This window comes from Aquila chrysaetos, chromosome 24 (genome assembly GCF_900496995.4).
Source record: "Aquila chrysaetos chrysaetos chromosome 24, bAquChr1.4, whole genome shotgun sequence".
In the NCBI taxonomy this organism is placed as follows: Eukaryota; Metazoa; Chordata; class Aves; order Accipitriformes; family Accipitridae; genus Aquila; species Aquila chrysaetos.
In genome coordinates this window covers 20,713,159-20,732,011 of record NC_044027.1, presented here as the reverse complement: position 1 = coordinate 20,732,011, position 18,853 = coordinate 20,713,159, and the positions used below count along the sequence as shown (strand labels likewise).

The 18,853-nt window shown below is 43.2% G+C and overlaps 1 protein-coding gene across 8 annotated transcripts in view; it reads right to left on the bottom strand.

Annotated features, from left to right (window-relative positions):
- RALGPS1 (Ral GEF with PH domain and SH3 binding motif 1) overlaps positions 1 to 15,055 on the bottom strand; it is a 134,213-nt gene extending 119,158 nt beyond the window's left edge. For 5 of the 8 annotated variants that reach the window (XR_005931239.1, XR_003921252.2, XM_029999349.2 and 2 more), the window contains exons 1-2: positions 14,919 to 15,055; positions 6,229 to 6,349 (exon numbers count right to left, since the gene is read on the bottom strand). The gene's annotated coding sequence lies outside the window, so the exon portion shown is untranslated. Of the gene's footprint in view, positions 1 to 6,224; positions 6,350 to 8,093; positions 8,284 to 14,918 lie in introns of those variants that run through there. The other 3 variants (XM_029999351.2, XM_029999350.2, XM_029999352.2) reach the window with 2 other exon arrangements.
- Between the last annotated feature and the right edge of the window lie 3,798 nt (positions 15,056 to 18,853).

Genomic DNA, 18,853 nt, shown 5'->3' with positions numbered 1-18,853 from the left:
TGCACGATCTCATAACGAAAAGGCTCTTCATAATGCTCCTAAACTGTCAAAATTTATTTCAAAATTATTAAATATCTCACAGGATCCTCAGTTGCTAAAACAATGGAAGAGCAGGAGGCTAACAATGCAGGTTTGAATGTGCAATGCTATTTTTTATCCTGATTATGCCCCTTATCTTTACTATATCCACTGATAATTGAGTTCACTCTATGACCATTTATTATACTTGCAAGTTAACTATTAAGTCTTCTCTTCTTCTCCCTCCATTCTGCTATCTCTACCATCATTTACAGCATCAAGTAGTAATGAAATGATCAACACTACTTGTATAAGCAGAAGAAACATAATAAAGTGACATCCTACTAAGTAAACATAATAGAAAGATCTCAGTCTAGATACCTAAACAAATTAAGACAAGAAATAGAGTGCAGGTTTCTAATAATTAGAAACCACTTGAAGAACTCTGCATCATAGACTGTAGAATTTTACTCATGTCTGGAAATCTTTACATCAAGGTTGAATTTATGTATTTATTTAAATAAAAATTTCTAGTCAAACATTGCATTCTGATTTAAATTTCTCAGCAAAACTAGTTGAAGTTTCGTATTTAGTACCAGTCTCAAGATTAGAAGACACCTTGCCTGTCACATGAAACATCATTAACATATTTTGCAATAGTATATAAACAATATATTATAGAGAGGAACTAGCAAGGACTAGTATTTGCAATATTTGCCACAAAAGCATGACAGCCTTTGTGGCTTCTGAGTGCTCCATTAATAATAAGCTGGTTTTGTATTCAAATGTTAGAAGTCAGCAGGAATATGTCACATTCTACCATAAATGGGGAAGAAAAAAAAAAAGTTGCATTTCTTAAATGAAGAATAATGACTATAAGCTACTCCAAAAAAAGAAATCTAGTAGCCTTTGCTACTTTGCAATTGGAATCTCTCATTCTGTGTCAACCGTAAAAACCTGTAGACTCTCCTCTCCAAATCTTATTTAATCGAGTTTTAGAACACGTCAAAGTTTTCAATGTACCACTAGGTGGCAGCAACTCGTAAGTTATTACAGGCCTGCTTTCAAAACGCTTCGAATCTTCTGTTTTAACATGTAATCATAACTCAGAAAAGAATAGGTACTCATCTTTGATAGATTAACAAATGAAGATGGAAAAAAGCGCTTTCTAGGTTTCAGGTTTTTTACTCTGAGAACCTATTGCACAGCATCCCTTAGAAAAATAATGGAAATAAATACAGAGAAAAGTGTCACAACTTGGCTGATATGAAGTCATTCATTCAGAAGACAATGCTAGATTGCACTGTACTGCCCTAAGTCCTGAAGAACAGAATTTACTCATGGCTAGACAATAATTTATCCCTCACAGTTTCCATCATTCCAAACTACTTTCATACTTGTATTAATTTTGCCAAATCATTTTGGCTGAAAAAGCAAGTATTTTGGCAGAGATTTGCAAAGCATAGGAGGCAGCGATTTCCATTACTACCTTGCCTGTGATTTAACCTGTACTCCAATGATGCTCATGTAGGACTGTGATAAATATTCCCTCTTTAGCATGAAGAGTTATGCACCACAACTATTGCCTCACCTGCAGAAAGTTAGTTTAGAAAGCCTGCTGTCTCTCTCAGACTCTGCAATACACATAATCTTAATAAACTATCTTTTCAGAGAACCACTGAGGCTGGAAGGGTCCTCTTGAGATTATATAGTCCAATGCCTCTGCTCAAACAGGGCAGGTTGCCCAGTGCCATGTCCAGTCGGGTTTTGATTATCTCCATGGATGATGCAACTTCTCTGCTCAACCCGTTCCAGTGCTTGATCGTTCTCACAGTAAATAAGTGTTTTCTTGTGTTTAGGTGGAATGCCATGTGTTTTCTAGTACTCTATTCTATTTTAATGCGTGCCCATTGCCTCTTCCGTTCACTGGGCACCACTGAAGATTCTGGCTCCATCCCCTTTATATCCTCTCATCGGGTATTTCTATATATATTGTACTGGTGACATCTCCCCTGAGCCTTCTCTTTTCCAGGCTATACATCCTCAGCTCTCTCAGCCTCTCCTCCTATGACAGATGCTGCAGTCCCTTAATCATCTTTGTGGCTTTTTATTGGACTCACTCCGGTAAGTCCATAACTTTCTTGAACTAGGGAGCCCAGAACTGGACACAGCACTCCAGATACGGTCTCACCAGTACTGAGTAAAGAGGGTGGATCACATCCTACAACGTGCTAGCCATGCTCTTCCTAGTGCAGTCCAGCATGCTTTCCCACAGTATCACAGCAGCCGCCCAATAACCAGATGCAGGTCCCTTTATTTTATGGCAAAACCATCTTCAAGAAGAATTTGGATTGTTTTCTTCCCTTTCCCAAAAACTTCTGCTGAAGGACAGGGGGGAAAAAAAAAAAAAAAAAAAAAAAGCAAGACAAAAGTGAAGAGTGCCTTAATGGAAGACAAATGGATGAAATAAATTCCCTTTTCCTCCCCTTCCCATTTTTTCGTTGAACTAATACTGAGCACTGTGGTGGTGGAGGTCGATTTACAATAGTCCTAGGAGCCTTCATCACTGACCAAGGAACAAGAGTCTTTCCATGAGGCACAGTACAACAACAAACAAAACAAGAAGTAATACAGTGCTATCTGGAAATGGGCCAATAGCATGAAACAAGAAACAGACAGACTTACAGACTACAAGAAAATAAGAGAACAGAAGAGGATTACAGTGTGACACGAGCACTTCTGAGTTCTGAAAAAATACTGCAGCTTTCTTTCTTAGGAATAACAGGGAGCAATAAATTGGGAAAGTGAAGCAAAAGCTTTGATGACTATTCATTTAAGCAAACAAAATAATGGTTGCTATCCAGAACCAACCAGTTCTTCAGGTCTGAATCCTTTAGGTAGGTAACTAGAAAATTGCTGAGTGATGGACTTCTGAGCACTTGATGAGGCCTATCCTGAACATGCTTGACAAAGGGGACAGTTCAGTTACAGGAACACTCGCTCTCTTTGGACGGGGGAAAGGCAAGGAGGAGTGAGCAGAATCAGTATGCTTGCTGCACAGGGAAGATTAGATGACTCAGAGAATTTAACTGTTACAAGTCCCAGTGTAAATCTAAACAAAGATCACAAATGATGTACAAACTGAAGCACAGAGATGTTTATTATTTTGAGTATTTAAGTACAATAAAGACTTTACACAGTGTAAATGTCTACTTATTTCAGTTAACATATTCCAGAAGCCAACTGTAAATCTGAGGCTCCTGCAACAGAGAACTTAGGAAAAAAGATAGGCATACAGGAGCAGCTCAGCCATCATTACTGGTTACAGGGCTTACAGTCATTGCAAGAGTGGGTTCTGCTTCCAAGAAGGTGTAATAGACAGTCTGTACCCAAAAAAAGCTGACAGAGACACTAAAGTCTAGTAAAACAAAGGATCGATGACGGTGTTTCTTGGCTGCAAGTTGACAGGAATGAGTCAAACATTCCTGTATTCGTCTTTAAATATGAGGACCTAGGAAGGAACCACCTACTGAAGAGACAGAGATGACCGAATGAGGAAGGAAAACCCAAACTACACAACAGAAACTGCAAAACACTTACCCAAGTAGCTATGTGACAAGAGTTATTTGTATATATACTTATGCACAAGAGGATCCGAAGTCAGGAAAATAAGCCAGGGATACGTACAGATGGGGATTAAGAAACACATATGAGAAGGGAAAGAACTTATATAGAAAACTCAAGGTTTGTAGAAATCTACCAAAAACAGATGGTGAAGGTCAGAAAAATCAGCAAGAAAATTCCTTATGTGAGAATATGACCATGTAGAAAAAGCAGAGAAAGTGACAGCATACCAATGAAGAAAAAAAGATGAATCGGTTTCCCTCTGCTATAGAACAAGGAGTTGTCTAATGACGGGATGGCCAGAAACTGAGAAAAGGATATTAGCCTCAGCAGAAAAGAGTCAGGGAGGTTGCATGGACTGAACGCCAAGGTTCAAATGCACTAGAAGTTTAGAATTTTTACAAAACCTATCTGGAATTTTCAGTCCAAACAAAAAGAAACAAGTCAGTGATGCTGCTCAAGACCCATCTCAAAAATGGTACTAGGAGTAAAAAGTTGACAGGGAAATGGTGGGGGGGAAACCCTGACTAGTGAAAAAAACCCTACAAACTTACATAGTGGAAGCTAGAAAATAAAAAGAAAGTAAGAATAGTCCAAAGCCAACCTGACATGACGTCTGCAATAGATATCAAATACAAAGATTAAATAATTATTTTGTTGTGTACATAACTGCATGCTGTGGGAATGGTTCAGAGATGAATAATAAGCAATACACAGCCCAGAATTCTGAAAGTCTGACCTTTAAAAAAAAAAAAAAAAAAAAAAGAAAGATATAAAGAAGTAGAAATCACCACATCCAATATAGTAAACTCAGCAGTGAATGCTTTAAACAGTATATATAGTAGAGCTGGTAATCTAGTAGCTAAATAATTTCCCTACACCCTAGACCAGTAATTCAGTCTGCTTCATTTTGCTAATTGATTTCCAAATATTCCTAGATGACAGAGAAACTATTTTAGCGGAACATTTAGATTCCATATGCTAGAATCCCTATAGTTCGCCAAACGCAATATGGCCGGCCATTTACAAGCCACATAGATATATACACTGTCCAGAGAATATGTATCAAGTTGAGAAAAGCTCCAGCCTCTCCAAATTTGCTTTCAGGTACACAAGCAGGTATGCAGTACTAGCAGCTTTTCAGGGCAGTAGCAGCTATGGGAGGGGGAAAAAAAAAAAAAAAAAAAGCTATCTCCCCAGAGCTATGAAGATGTGTGTTTATAGGAGGGCACATATATTGGCACAACAGAGCCATGTCTTGGACCCTGCTGAGGTTAAAAGAAAGTATCATATCTTAAGGTTTGAGATAAAGAAATCCTTTAACACCTTTATGGTCATATTGTCAAGTTTGAAAGCAAGATTAAGGCATCAGCTATTGATGAGCTAAACTGAAAGCTAATCCAATGTAGATATAATATAGAAATGCACATTCCAAAATTTTAAAGTACTCAGTGCAAGAATCTGAATGCTTTATGCGTACAGGTCTCAGAGCTGATTATACAGTTAGCTAACACACTTCTCAAGAACATCAGACTACCAGTTTCAATTGTCTCAGGCTTCCTCTAAACTTTGACAGTAAATCTAGCATAGAGAACTACCCTGTGCATCTCAGAAGACTGGTTTAAAATGAATTGGCCTGGAAGCAGTCCTCATTCCAACAGATGATTGTGTGAAGACATCTTGACTGTAATACATCAATTCAAGAAGGCTATCAGACCAGATTTTCCAATCTAGCCTCCCACTGACACTTTTTAGAAGTAATGTCCTTGAACTGCTGGCCTTACTTTCCCAGAACAGTGAAAGAACACTATATTGCTATTTCAGTGGCCACTTCTTTCCCATAATGCAGTTGGGGAGTTTTGCTGTGACGCATTACATTACTTTATCTTAATTTAGACTACATGCAGTTGATATTCTGCAGGAGTTGCCCTTACAAAAGCAGCTTGTGGAGGCTGCCTGTTGGCACCTGGAAAAAAAAATAAATCAACTTTTGTAACCATGTAAACATAGTTACCCTATGTTAACTGGCAATAACTTCATGTAAATGAAACATGAACACAATCTCCATCCTAGCAAATTCTAAGAAACTGAAAGATTACTATATAAAATGAGGAAAAAAGGGAGAAAGCAATTTTGCATAATGTCACAGGGAACAAAGTGAAAAATATATCTAGGTTAACAACAGTAACTACAAAAGCAATACTTGTCCTTAACAAAGAACAAATAATAAATAATAAAAACCCCACAAGTTAAGAACCCAATACCATCTTGATCTGTATCAAGACGGAGCTGCAGCTCTCTCTCCAGCAGTCCTCCCTCAAAGGCCATTACCCTTCAAACAAGTCTGCTGACTTGCATAGGATAGAAGGACAAGATTCATGTTCACGAGAGTTAAACTTTAGGGGAATTTCAATAAAACAGTCACAGGAAAAGGAATATATTATCTGCTGTCTTACAGTATAATACTAACACAACTCTAGGTTCTCTGAACAGAGGAGAACTGACAGACTCTTCTGTAATCTCCGGTATCAAACATAAGTGAAAACAGGAAAATACCTACTACTTTAATTACAGTTGCGTACTTACAGTGGAATAAGGTAGTTCTGCACTCACTCAACCCATTTTGCTGCACACTGCCATCAGTCCATTGTTGGGTCTAGCTCTCGCTATTCAGCAGGTTTACCTCTTGTTTAAAAGCATAACATTCCTGTAAATTAACAGGAAACAGGGTTATGGTGACATTTATTATATAACTCAGTTCTTCTCAAGCTGTGCATTCCTCACCTGAAACATGCACTCCGGTATTTTTGTTCTTAGCTCTCCCTCCCAGCTTTGATGGCTAGTTCCCCATTCTAGTTTCATCGGTATGTGACAAATTCCCAAACTCAAAAGAACTAAAAAGCATACATCGCAGAGGGAAGAGCAACATATTATGAATTTCATAACTAAATATTCTCCAAATATGTACCTGTAACTCTTCCTCACTCTGTCAGTCAACACAGGGCCCAAGCTGATACGGGTTTGCTTACTGGTTTTAATCACTTCTTTCAGGGTGCTTTATGAATGGTAAATGCTACTCATCCTCACTTTGTTTTCCTCAAGACTTAACTAAACAAAGCAGAATGGACACAAAACCAAATACAACCATTCTTCTTTCTCTGTATCAGCAAATTAAGCCACAGCTCTTCCACCAAACTTGATCAGCAACAAACCTGAGAAAATACTGCGTAGGGAACTTGCTTTGGTGATATTTAGACATACCCCTTCCCTCTTCTCCTCCTCTGCCTTATACCAACTTTTGTAATAGCTAATGTTTAAGAAAATTATACACCAAATGAGAAGAAAATCATCTCAAAGATGAATACTTTCATGTGGAAACTGACATGACAATCCCATTAAAGCCCGTGTTGCTTTGATAAAGTTAAAAATCACTGCAGATCACATGGTGTTACTACTGTGGCTGTACTGCAGTCTCCATTCTCCTATTGTTAAGGAACTTCCACTTACAAAAATGTGTATCTTCTAGTCTTTAAATACATGTAATTCCTACAGGCATCAAAGACAGACATCTTTTGGTGGAAAAGTAGTATTCTCTTCCTACATGCAAAACTCATCCAAACTCTGAGTATACGTACAGCAGGCACTCCCTGCATGAGCAAAAGATCCTCATTCATAAAAGAATCAATGTGCCAAGTTATGAATGAGTTAACATCCACCTACACATTTCAACAAAAATTACAGACATAATGTATGTTCACATCCCATCTCAGCTTTGTTAATCAGATTTGTTCCCTGGCAATTAAGTTTTTGTTTTGTGTGTGTGTCTGCATGCGCTCTGTTCCATCTACTTCTTTCACTCTTAATGGCTTTGAAAACTGACTTTCCAAGTAAAAATTTGATACATCTGAAAAAATTGCCTTTCCAAACTCTGCACTGGCAGTCTCCAGTGTATCTGAACTTTTCAATTAGGCAGCATTAATTCTTCCTGTTTCTCCACCTCCCCTATGCCGTTAAAAGTCAAAGGTCATTTGATATTGCAGACATCAATTAGGCAGACAGAAAGAACTTATCAGGAACAGATACACATGCCACCTGATGTCAGCAAACAGAAGTCCATGAAAACATTAACAGGGAAGAAAACAGCCTCTGGTTGGGAAAAATTCATCAATATTTGGAATCCTGCATTAAAGAAGACCTCTGCACCTCACCACGAATTAACTGAAAAACTTTAAAAGAGACTAACATTCATTCAAGTGGAAGCATGTGTTTCACACAACAAACTCAGTAAAATTTTTTTTTTTTTTTTTTTTTTTTTTACAATAATCCGGTTATCCACGATAGCTGCTGAAAAGCTTTGAGCCAAGGTATTTAGGACTACATATACGAAGGAATGACATGAATCAGAAAAAAACCTATAAAAATTAGATAATCCCAAACGACGTCTTAGGTACCTGTAAAATAGTGCAAAAGCCTTATGTTTCGTATTACTTGCTAAAGGAAGTATTAAAGCTTCCGTTAACCTTCTATCTTCCTCAATTTCTTTGGTGCAACGTGTTCCATAAGAGCATACCTAAATGTTTATTTTGGAGAAATTTCTGCAAAATAGGAAATTGCTTTCAGATCCAAACATGAGAAAATACACGTGTTTTTTTTTTTTTTTACATACTTAAACTACTTCTTTAGTTAAAAATTCTCGTACTTACTTAAGAAGTGTGATACTTCTGAATATCTATTTCTGATTGCTTATGAAATCAACAGATGTAGTCATAAAAGAAAACCATTGAAAGCAGCATAATTTAACTGTGTTATTTAAACAGTCTTTTTTCCTTTGGTAAAGGATCAGCTATGCTTTGCTAGAACACATAAGTGGAGTCTACATTCGCATACCAGTTGCGGATATTTTCATTCAACATTTGAAACCTGAAAACACTAATTGGTATAAAAAAAAAAAATACCTAAACCTTTCCACTATTCATTTACTATCACTTGAAGATGGCATTTTATAAGATAAACCTGAAGATATTAAACTAATATTAAACCAAGCATTAGTCTGTTGAAATAAGAGAATTTTCTGGAAAGCCATCCTAATGTAGTTTCAGAAAACAAATCTGGACTGAAGACTGTATCTAGCATGTTACTCAGGAAATAGAATATATATGACATAAAGGCCAGCTGAAAGTTAGGCTTTCATTGACAAAAAATAAGAAAGACAGCTCAGATGCAAGAGGAGAGGCTGAGAGAACTGGGTTTGTTAATCTCAAAATGACTATACTAAGGACTTATCTTGTTGATGGCTTTAATGGCCTAATGTAAAATTACAAAGATGGAACCAGATTTTTCTCCAAGGCAAGCCATGAAAAGACAACAGGCAACAGAGGCAAGTCACAGGAAGGTAAACCCCAATCATACATCAGGAAAAAAACATTCACAATGAAAATGCCTAGGCATTGGAACAAGCTGCCGAGAGAGGTTATGGAATCTCAAAATGCAAAACTCAGGATGATGCTGAGCAACCTGCTCTAAACTGGCCCTCATGATTTGCAATCATGAGTTGCAGTTCAAGGACTTTCTAAGTCACAGATAAAAATCTTCACACCTAATAGTCCCTCTAGCCTTCCCTCTTACGAATTTATCCAGTTGCTTTGCAAATATACAAAGTTTTTTGCAAATCTTGGAGCATCTACAACATTAAAGTTCTGCAGCCTGTGAGAAAATGAATGTTTTTGTGAAAAATATCTGCTCCCAAAGCTAGCTTTATTGTTAGTCTTATTTTATGCCCTCTGGTTCTCACATTAAAGATGATAAGAAAAAAACCCAATCTTTCCTGTTCACCTTCGCAATTCATAGAATCATCGAATGGTTTGGGTCGGAACAGACCTTAAAGATCACCTAGTCCCAACCCCTCCTGCCACGGGCAGGGACACCTTCCACTAGACCAGGTTGCTCAGACTGACTGGCCTGTAGTTCCCCATGTCTTCCTTTTCTCCCTTTTTAAAAATGGGGGTTACATTTCCCCTTTCCGAGTCAGTGGGAACTTCCTTGGACTGCCACGACTTCTCAAATATGATGGATAGTGGCTTAGCCACTTCACCCGCCGGTTCCCTCAGGACCCACAGATGCATCTCATCAGGTCCCATGGGCTTGTGCACCTTCAGGTTCCTTAGATGGTCTCGATCTCCTCCTACAGCGGGTGATTCTTCATTCTCCCAGTCCCTGCCTTTGCCTTCTGCATCTTGGGTGGTGTGGCTGGAGCACTTGCCAGTGAAGACTGAAGCAAAAAAGTCATTGAGTACCTCAGCCTTCTCCATGTCCCAGGTAACCAGGTCTCCCGTTTCCTTCTGGAGAGGGCCCACATTTTCCCTAGTCTTCCTTTTATCGCTGACATACCTATAGGAGCTGTTCTTGTTGCCCTTGATGTCCCTGGCCAGATTCAATTCTACCAGGGCTTGGGCTTTCCTTGATCCCTGGCTGCTGAGACAATTTGTATTGCGCCCAGGCTACCTGCCCTTACTTCCACCCTCCGTAGGCTTCCTTTTTGCATTTGAGTTTGTCCAGGAGCTCCTTGTTCATCCATGCAGGCCTCCTGGTGTTTTTGCCTGACTTCCTCTTTGTTGGGATGCGTGGAAGAGGTGACCCTTGAATATTAACCAGCTTTCTTGGGCTCCTCTTCCCTCCAGGGCTTTACCCCATGGTATTCTACCAAGCAGATCCCTGAAGAGGCCAAAGCCTGCTCTCCTTAACTCCAGGCTAGCGAGCTTGCTGTGTAACCTCCTCGCTGCCCTAACGATCTTGAGCTCCACTTCACTGCAGCCAAGGCTGCCCTTGAGCTTCACACTGCCCACCAGCCCCTCTTTGTTGGCAAGAACAAGGTCCAGCACAGCACCTCTCCTTTTTGGCTCCCCTATCACTTGGAGAAGGAAGTGGTCATCAACACATGCCAGGAACCTCCTGGATTGCTTATGCTGTGCTGTGTCGTCCCTCCAACAGGTATCAGGGTGGTTGAAGTCCCCCACGAGGACCAGGGCTTGTGAACGTGAGGCTGCTCCTATCTCTCTATAGAGGGCCTCATCCAGTCGGTCTTCCTGGTCGGGTGGCCTGTAGGAGCCCCCCCCCTATAAAGTCACCTGTCCCTGCCCTCCCTTGGGAACCCACAGGCTCTTGGTCAGATCCTCATCCATCCCCAGGCAGAGCTCCATGCACTCCAGCTGGTCACTGACATAGACGATGACAACCGCTCCTCGTCTCCCCTGCCTGCCCCTCCTCAAGAACCTGTCTCCTTCCATTCCAACACTCCAGTCACGATGTTAGAAGGATACCACACCCTCTCTCAGACACCTCTTGTAGGCTGAGGGCTCCTCCTAGTCAAGTTACAGTTTACTCCTTGTAAGTCAACCACATCCTCCACTTCGGTCCCCTTGCCCCGCTCTATAGCTTCTCTAATTTTCCTCACACCCTTTTGAGGATGGGGATAGAACACCACACACTGTTCAAGACATACACTCACTGTATACTTGTTCTTTGGTCTCCTCATATAAACCCCTACCGCTAATACTTTTCTGATCACTTTGATGTTCTCATAGATATCTCTCTTGCCTGTCTTGAAGAGGCTGACTGCAGCAAACATCTCTCTTGTATTCAAGACCCTCCTTGATCCTGCATTTAATCAATTAGGCTGATCTTGCTCTTTAAGTCTCTCATCACAAATTCTTAAAACATTTTTAATGCTAATTTTGGGGCACTCAGAACTTTTACCTTCCTTTTAAAATGAGAATATCAAAATCGTGCATTGCAGTCCAGTATGATTTTCACAAAACACTTCAGAACTTAAAATCTTCTTCCTAATTCTGTTCACTACTTCCTTGTCCATTTATTTATAGAATTAATCCTTTTTTCCTGTAACACTGCACTGAGAGTTCCTGTTGTGTTGCTTACCTATTTTGACTGCCTGCATCATTTGCAGAACGTCTGCTCCTCAAAACACATTCCCTTGTACCTTAAGCGAAGCCTACAGTTCATCTTCTTCAACATAAAAGTTTGTTTGACCTTAACACAAACTCTATTCAAATACATAGCATGCCCAGTGGTCTACTTCACCCTGTCCAGACTGGCTGTCTTAACTGTTCTTTTTTTTTTTTTTTTTTTTTTTTAAGAAGTTATGTTATTTACAAATGTTAACCACAGCATTCACAAATTTATTGTCAGATCACTGATGAAGTTGTGGACTCACTGTCAGACCTAGCACAATTCCCTGTATATTCTTATAAAAAATGGTTCTTTCATAAGCAGCTAGTACCAGTACAGCTGACAGACAGTAAGCCATCCGCTTATTGCGTTTGGTTACTAAAAGGATAATACATTGTTATTTTCTAAACCTGAGTATCACACAGTATTAGAGTGCTTGATTGAGTAAACATATTTATAGTTTTTACCTAGTTACCTTGGTCAATTCAACCTACAATTGCACACAAGAACAAAGTTAGGTTTAGTTAGCAAGACAAATTTCTCACAGAACCCTGTTGCCTAACTACCCCAATATTTCTGTTCTTCAACATACTATTAAATAAAGCCCATCCTATTTTCCCCTATTATTTTGTTCGCTACGGATAACCAAGGTAACATTAAGGAATAAGCTTCATGGAGCACTTGCCTTTTGTTAGCTCAACACTAGAACTCTCAGTCTTCAAAATCAGGACTGGCAGGCCAGAGATCTCAACTTCTATCTAGCAATTTAAGAAGAAATCTGGTTCTCAGACTTTTAAACTGTTTCTCCTCAGGAGATACTGTCTGACATTTATTACTGGAAAATATCTCATAGTTCTTGTCTGATACGACATCCTGTTTCTTACCAGAAGAAAAAAAAAATCTGCATTATACAGACATTAATGATCTTCCCAAATTTGCCTAGCAATAGACAAACATATCGCTAGGCTTCCTCCCTGCCTCCCCCAGAATAGGTATCAATTTTTTCCTTGCTGTCCTGCGTTCTAGTAAGCACAACTGGCTCCAAAATCTTGGGTTACTTTTTTATCTGTGGTACTTCAAAAATTCCAATTTATACAATTGCTATCTAGTTCCCCTACTCCCATCTTTATCTATTCATTTTTGCTTCTAAACACCTCCATTTTGAAACTAAGTCAGTTTGAGCTGCTGATGAAAAGTGTTACTCAAGTGTCATAGGAATGGAACGCATGATTTTTAAACGGGATGATCTCTGTGTTGACCACTGCGCCCCCCCCCCCCTTTCCACATGGGCTAATAACTCATGTATGATGAAAAATGGGAGCAAAAATTTGCAGAATAAAAGTTTTAGACAGAGAAATGTTGTTGCAAATTGAAGTTTAATTTAAAAAAAAAAACATAAGTTTTTGGCAGTTGGGAAGATGAGCTTTTGCTGTCAATACAACTTATTACTTTAACCAAAGAGACTGAAAAGCTATAAGCAAGCAGAATTCAATTTCACCATTGTTAGTCACAGAAAACACTGAATGGGATAGAAGATACAGCAAGTATGGTCACTTAAAGTTTTTTTTTTTTTTTTTTAAACAATAAGTTGCTCAGTCTCATAGTCTGACAAAAGCTGTGCTTCCTATGTAAGTTTGCTTTAAAGATATTTTACATTTGTATACACAACAAATTAAAATACCTTTCATTTTCTAGGGTGCTCATTAGTAATGCTTTTAAATATACTATCATATCCACATGTAAAGTTTGATTACAGAATGTGCTGAGAGCCTGGAAATAAAGTTTACATGGAACAAAAAGCAAAGCTCATAACTACTGCCCATCTTGATTTCTAGCTGTCACCCCTTTACTAAAATAAGGCGAACAAACAGAAAAATGAATAAAATAACTTGGTTAAAGTAAGAGTTTTCCAATATTTTTTTTTCAAACTGGTGCTACGCCACGCAGGACAGACAACATACGGAAAATGAACAAACAAGGGCACACAGTTCCGTCCTTGTTACGCACTCTTCCTGTCCTTCTCCCACATGAGGAATAACTACTAAGCACAGCGTGAACTTTCAACACAAAAAACCAAACCTGTCTTTAAAAGCATCTGTTGGACATAAAAGGCACGGATTGCTACATTCAACTATAAGGTCGTTAAGGCAAGGAGTGTCTTTCCACCACATTGTAAGAGGGGGACCAACCCAGATTTAATTTTTTTTTCAATGATAAATACGGCAAGAGACTACCCACGCTCCGTTGTCTTGGGTTCACAACAACAGACTGCAAACTGAAGGCACGCTGTGGTTCTACAGCTGCGAATTTCAACAACAGTTCCCTCTCCGCCACGTGCCAAAAACCTTAGGCGTGCTGAAGCCGGATCAAGCATCATTTGAAACGAAGCTCCCTAACAGCACCTGCACCCCACCGCCCACACGACACGCAAACAGGTCTCTCCCCCTTCATCCCAGAAGCCCAGCGGAGGATGCGGCCAAGCCCGGTCGGTTTCGCCCGCTTCCCCCCTCGCCCCCCACAAGGGCTGCTGGCGCTGCCCGCCGCGCGCCGCGGCCCCCGCGCGCCGCCACCCCACTCCCTCGCGCCCGCCGCGCCCCCCGCCCCTTGTGTAAAGGGGCGGCCGCTCCCGCGTCCCAGGCGCGCGGGGCTCGCGGCGGGCCAGCCCCGCCCCTCCCCGCTCCAGCGGCACCCGCGGGCAAGCGCGCGGCGGCGGCACGAGCGCCGGCGGGGCGGGGGGCTCACGGCCCAGAGCGGGAACGTCACGCGGCTGCCCGCGCACCGCCGGCAGGGCGACGGGCCGAGGGGCCGTTCACCGAGGGGCTGCCGGCCCGGCCCCGCCACCGCAAGGCCGCGCGGCGCGGGAAGCCGCCGCCGGCCCCCGGCCAGAGCCCGGTGGGGCCCGAGCCCCGGAACGGCGCCCACGGGGCGGGGCCCCGCGCCGCAAGACGCGGCGCGGCCCTCCCCTCCCCTCCCCTCCCCCCCGCCCGTGCACCTGCCCGCGGGCCGCGCCAGAGGCCGCGCCGGGCCCGCGCGCCACCGCCGCCGGCGGAGACGGGCTGCGCTCCGCGCCGCGCTCGCCGCCCCTCCCCGCAAGGCCGGGAGCCGCGGGCTTCTCACAAGCGGCGCGCCCCCGGAGGGTGGGCTCCCGGCCGGGCCCGTCGCCGCAGAGCTCCGCCCGCGGCACACGCCCGAAGCGGGGACGGCGCGGGGGGGAGGGGGGCTGCGGCGGACGGGCCCGCAGCCCGGCGGGGCGGGGCGGGAGCGGCCGGGTCCCACCTATCCTCCAGGCACAGTAGGGCTCATCCACGTCTCACCTGTCCGGGGACGGCTGCGCCCAGCGTCGCCCGCGAGCCCTCCCGGCGCGGGGACCCCGCCGGCACCAGGGCGCGGGGGGGGGGGGGGGCGCCTTCAGCGCCGCAGATCCGGCCGCCCACCCGCCGGACCGAGCCCCCCGCCCGCCGCAGCCGCCGAGGACGCAGGCCCAGGCCGGCCGAGGGGGGGGGGGGGGGGATCGACGGGAGGGGACGGGGCGCGCCGGACTGACGGGCCCGCCGGCCAACCGCTGCCTCGCACGGGAGCGCTCGCCAATCGGCGCGGGGCGGGGCGGGGCGAGAGCGTGCGAGCGCGCAGGCACTGCGCAGGAGCCGCCGCCCGCAGGTGCGCTGCGCCGTCCTTGGCCTTGGGGCGGCCGCGGGCCGGGAGCGGCGGCTCGGCTCGGCCCGGCCCGGCCCGGCCCGGCGGCTCCCTGGGACCAGCCGGGCCGCGGGGTCAGGGCGCCGGCGCGGCCCCCCAGCAGGACGGGCCCCCGGGGAGGCCAGGGCCGTCCCCGCGGAGCAGCGTGCCCGTGCTCCCTCCCGTCCTCGGGCCTGCCGGCGGGCGGCAGCTCCAGCTGCTCCCCGAGGAGACGCGGCCCAGTCTGTGCGCGGAGACGAAAAATCGGCTGTCTCTTAACCTGCCCATCACCTGCTGCCGCACGGCCTGTAACTCGTTCTGCCCAGTCAGCGAAGAACGCCCCAAAACCCCCAAACCAAACCCGGGGCGGGCTGCCGTGCAAGCGATGGTGCTGGAGTCACCTGCGGTGACAGCGATGTGTTCTTCCAAGGCAATCAAGTAGGGCTTCGTGGGCTTCTTGAAGATGCTTGGAAGTGAGAACATTTCCGCCAAACTATGTACAGTTCAATTTGCCACACGTGCTAAATGCTTTAACGCTTTTAGACGTGGTACAGTGACCTTCAGCCCTCGAAGCTACATGGCAAAAGGAAGGCGCATCTTTCTCTGAATTAGAGTTTCTCTAAAAGCAATATTCGGTGGGTAGGTGGTCTGCAAGCATCCCCATAGGGAAAACATTTGGTCTCTGGACTGGTGGCTACATGCAGGATTGCTTTCCAGTCCACCAGACTGAAGTTTTGTACGTGGAAGAACAAAAGCCTAGTGAGGTTACTCAGAGGAAGTTTTGAGAGACTGCACAAAGTCCACGATACATTTAGAAGTTGTCTTTCCAGTCTCCTAGTTACTAAAGGTCTTCAATGACTATCAAGTCCAAAGCAGTTTGAACATCTTCAGACATCCCAATTAAACATGTATGAACTTTCTTTCCAAAGTGGAAAGATTCAGTTTGAGAATAAACTATAAAAACAACTTTAAACATAGGTTTGGGATCTGCTTGTGAATACTGATGCTCACAACTCCCAATATCCACATCAAAGCCAAATGCACTATGTGGAAAGGTATTTTCCCTACATTCCCCCCAGCCCCCCAATGGCCGAAGAATTAAAATTAATTTCATATGAATCTCCAGCCATTTCATAGGCATAGACTGTTCTTTACTAGTTCATCCTATTGGTATTGCTAAGCTATGCACACTTTCCTCTCAAACTTCTAGCATCAGCTCCCACTAGAGCAAGACTACAGGACTCTCTGGCAAAATATTTTCCACTCTGTCCTCTATCACTGTGCCAGGACATTAAAACATTCCAGTTCATGGGCTACAGTCCTCTCTAAAAAAAAAAAAAAAAAAAAAAAAATACAGCTACTGGTATTTCTACAAGGATTCAGAAAAAACAATCTGAAAGCTAGTTACTTCTTATCCTAATAATTACAAGAATCTAAGTCAGAGTTTCCAAACTGGTGCTTCAAGTACTGCAAAGTGATAATGTCCACTGCCTAAATAGGTCTTGTGCATTACAGCAGGACACGCTCTGAAATCCAGGCTATAAACACTGCCCTGCTAAGAACTGAATTACTCAGCAGCTGCTCCTGCTGAGGCTATCTTAATAAACAAAGATGGGAAGCTTCTTTTTTAGTTCCTGTTTCAGGTTTCTGCTATGTACAGCACCTTAAATTATCCCTGCGTAACTTATATTTCAAAAAATTGGCCAGCACCCTCTGGTGGAAAAAAACGCATAGACAAGATTTAGGGTTGTACTGTACTGAGTTATTTGAAAAGGTTGGCAAAATGCATAGCCAAATAATGTCACTTTAGACAATGCCATTAGCCATATAATTTCCCAAAATTTTAATAGAATGTTTCTGTCTATAGTTCAACTGACATTTGATTGAATATTCAATTTAAATTTTTCCTAAATCCATGCACAATACAACTGTAATATGCTATTTCATATAGTTAATGAAATGAAGCATCCATGGGATCAGGGTCCAATTTTCCTGCATGATTATTGCTGAAAGAAAATAAATTCTATGATATGTCATGTTCTTTGGCCATTCTAGCTTCCCTTCAAGCTGTTTTCAAGAAGTTTGCATTATGAAAAGCTAAACAATGTGGAGTGTGTCTGCATGTACACAAAGATCAGTTGAACAGAACTGTTTCTTTTTAACCTAAACCAGTTTTTTTCCTAAGTTTCTTAACATAACTTCTTCACAAAATCTTTGTCTTCTATCTCCCGCTTTGCTGAAAGTGGTGATTATAACACCTTTTTAACAAGTACTCAATCTCAGAGCCTGTTTTTCCCTTGATGATGAATTCAGATGTGCCAGCAAAGATGAGAAAAGTTGAGGTATTTCAGAGCATTCATAGAATCATAGAATCAGAATGGTTTGGGTTGGAAGAGACCTTGAAAGATCTAGTCCAACCCCCAGCCATGGGCAGGGACATCTTTCACTAGACCAGGTTGTTCAAAGCCCCATCCAACCTGGCCTTGGACACTTTCAGGATGGGGCATCCACAACCTCTCTCTGGGCAACCTGTTCTAGTGTTTTGCCACCCTCATCATAAAAACCTTCTTCCTTATGTCCAATCTGAATCTACCCTCTTTCATTTTAAAACCGATGCCCCTTGTTCTGTCACTACAGGCCCTGTTAAAAAAGCCTTTCTCCATCTTTCTGATAAGCCCCCTTTTAAGTACTGAAAGGCTGCTATAAGGTCTCCCTGGAGCTCTTCTCTTCTCCAGGCTGAACAACCCCAACTCTCTCAGCCTGTCCTCACAGGAGAGGTGTTCCAGCCCTCTCATCATTTTCGTGTCCCTCCTCTGGACCCGCTCCAGCAGGTCCATGTCTTTCCTGTGCTGAGGACCCCAGGGCTGGATGCAGTACTGCAGGTGGGGTCTCACCAGAGTGGAGCGGAGGGGCAGAATCCCCTCCCTCGACCTGCTGGCCACGCTGCTCTTGGTGCAGCCCAGGATACGGTTGGCTTTCTGGGCTGCGAGTGCACATTGCCGGCTGATGTCCAGCTTTTCATCTCCCAGTACCCACAAGTCCTTCTCTGCAGGGCTGCTCTCAATCCCTTCATCCCCCAGCCTGTATTGATACTGGGGATTATAAATTATTATAAAGAGCATTAATAATAGCATTATAAATAGCAAACCATCAAAATGCATCAAAGATACACGGGCACTGGGCAAATAAGTACAAATTGACACTGAAATTGTCAGTAATTAAATTCAGAATTCATATTCCATTCAGAGTAACAGAACTTTGCATCTTAAAGGGTTTTGAGAGAACCTCTGTCAAAATTTCTACTTGCTTTTTAATTCTACTATCCTCTGATATTTATCCCATCCCCACGTAAGGCTCTCTATGGGAATGGCCACATCTTTCCTTCTCCTGACTCTGCTACATAAATGGTAATTTCCAGCAAAAGATATATATGGCAGTGCTGAGCAACATCCTGTAAATCCTTACATTACAAGAACATCTATACATAATAGCTAGTAGATTTAGAATGGTGGATACCCATAAAACAAAACATAAGTCCCTGCTTATAACATTTATTCTACTGAAATTACAGACATAG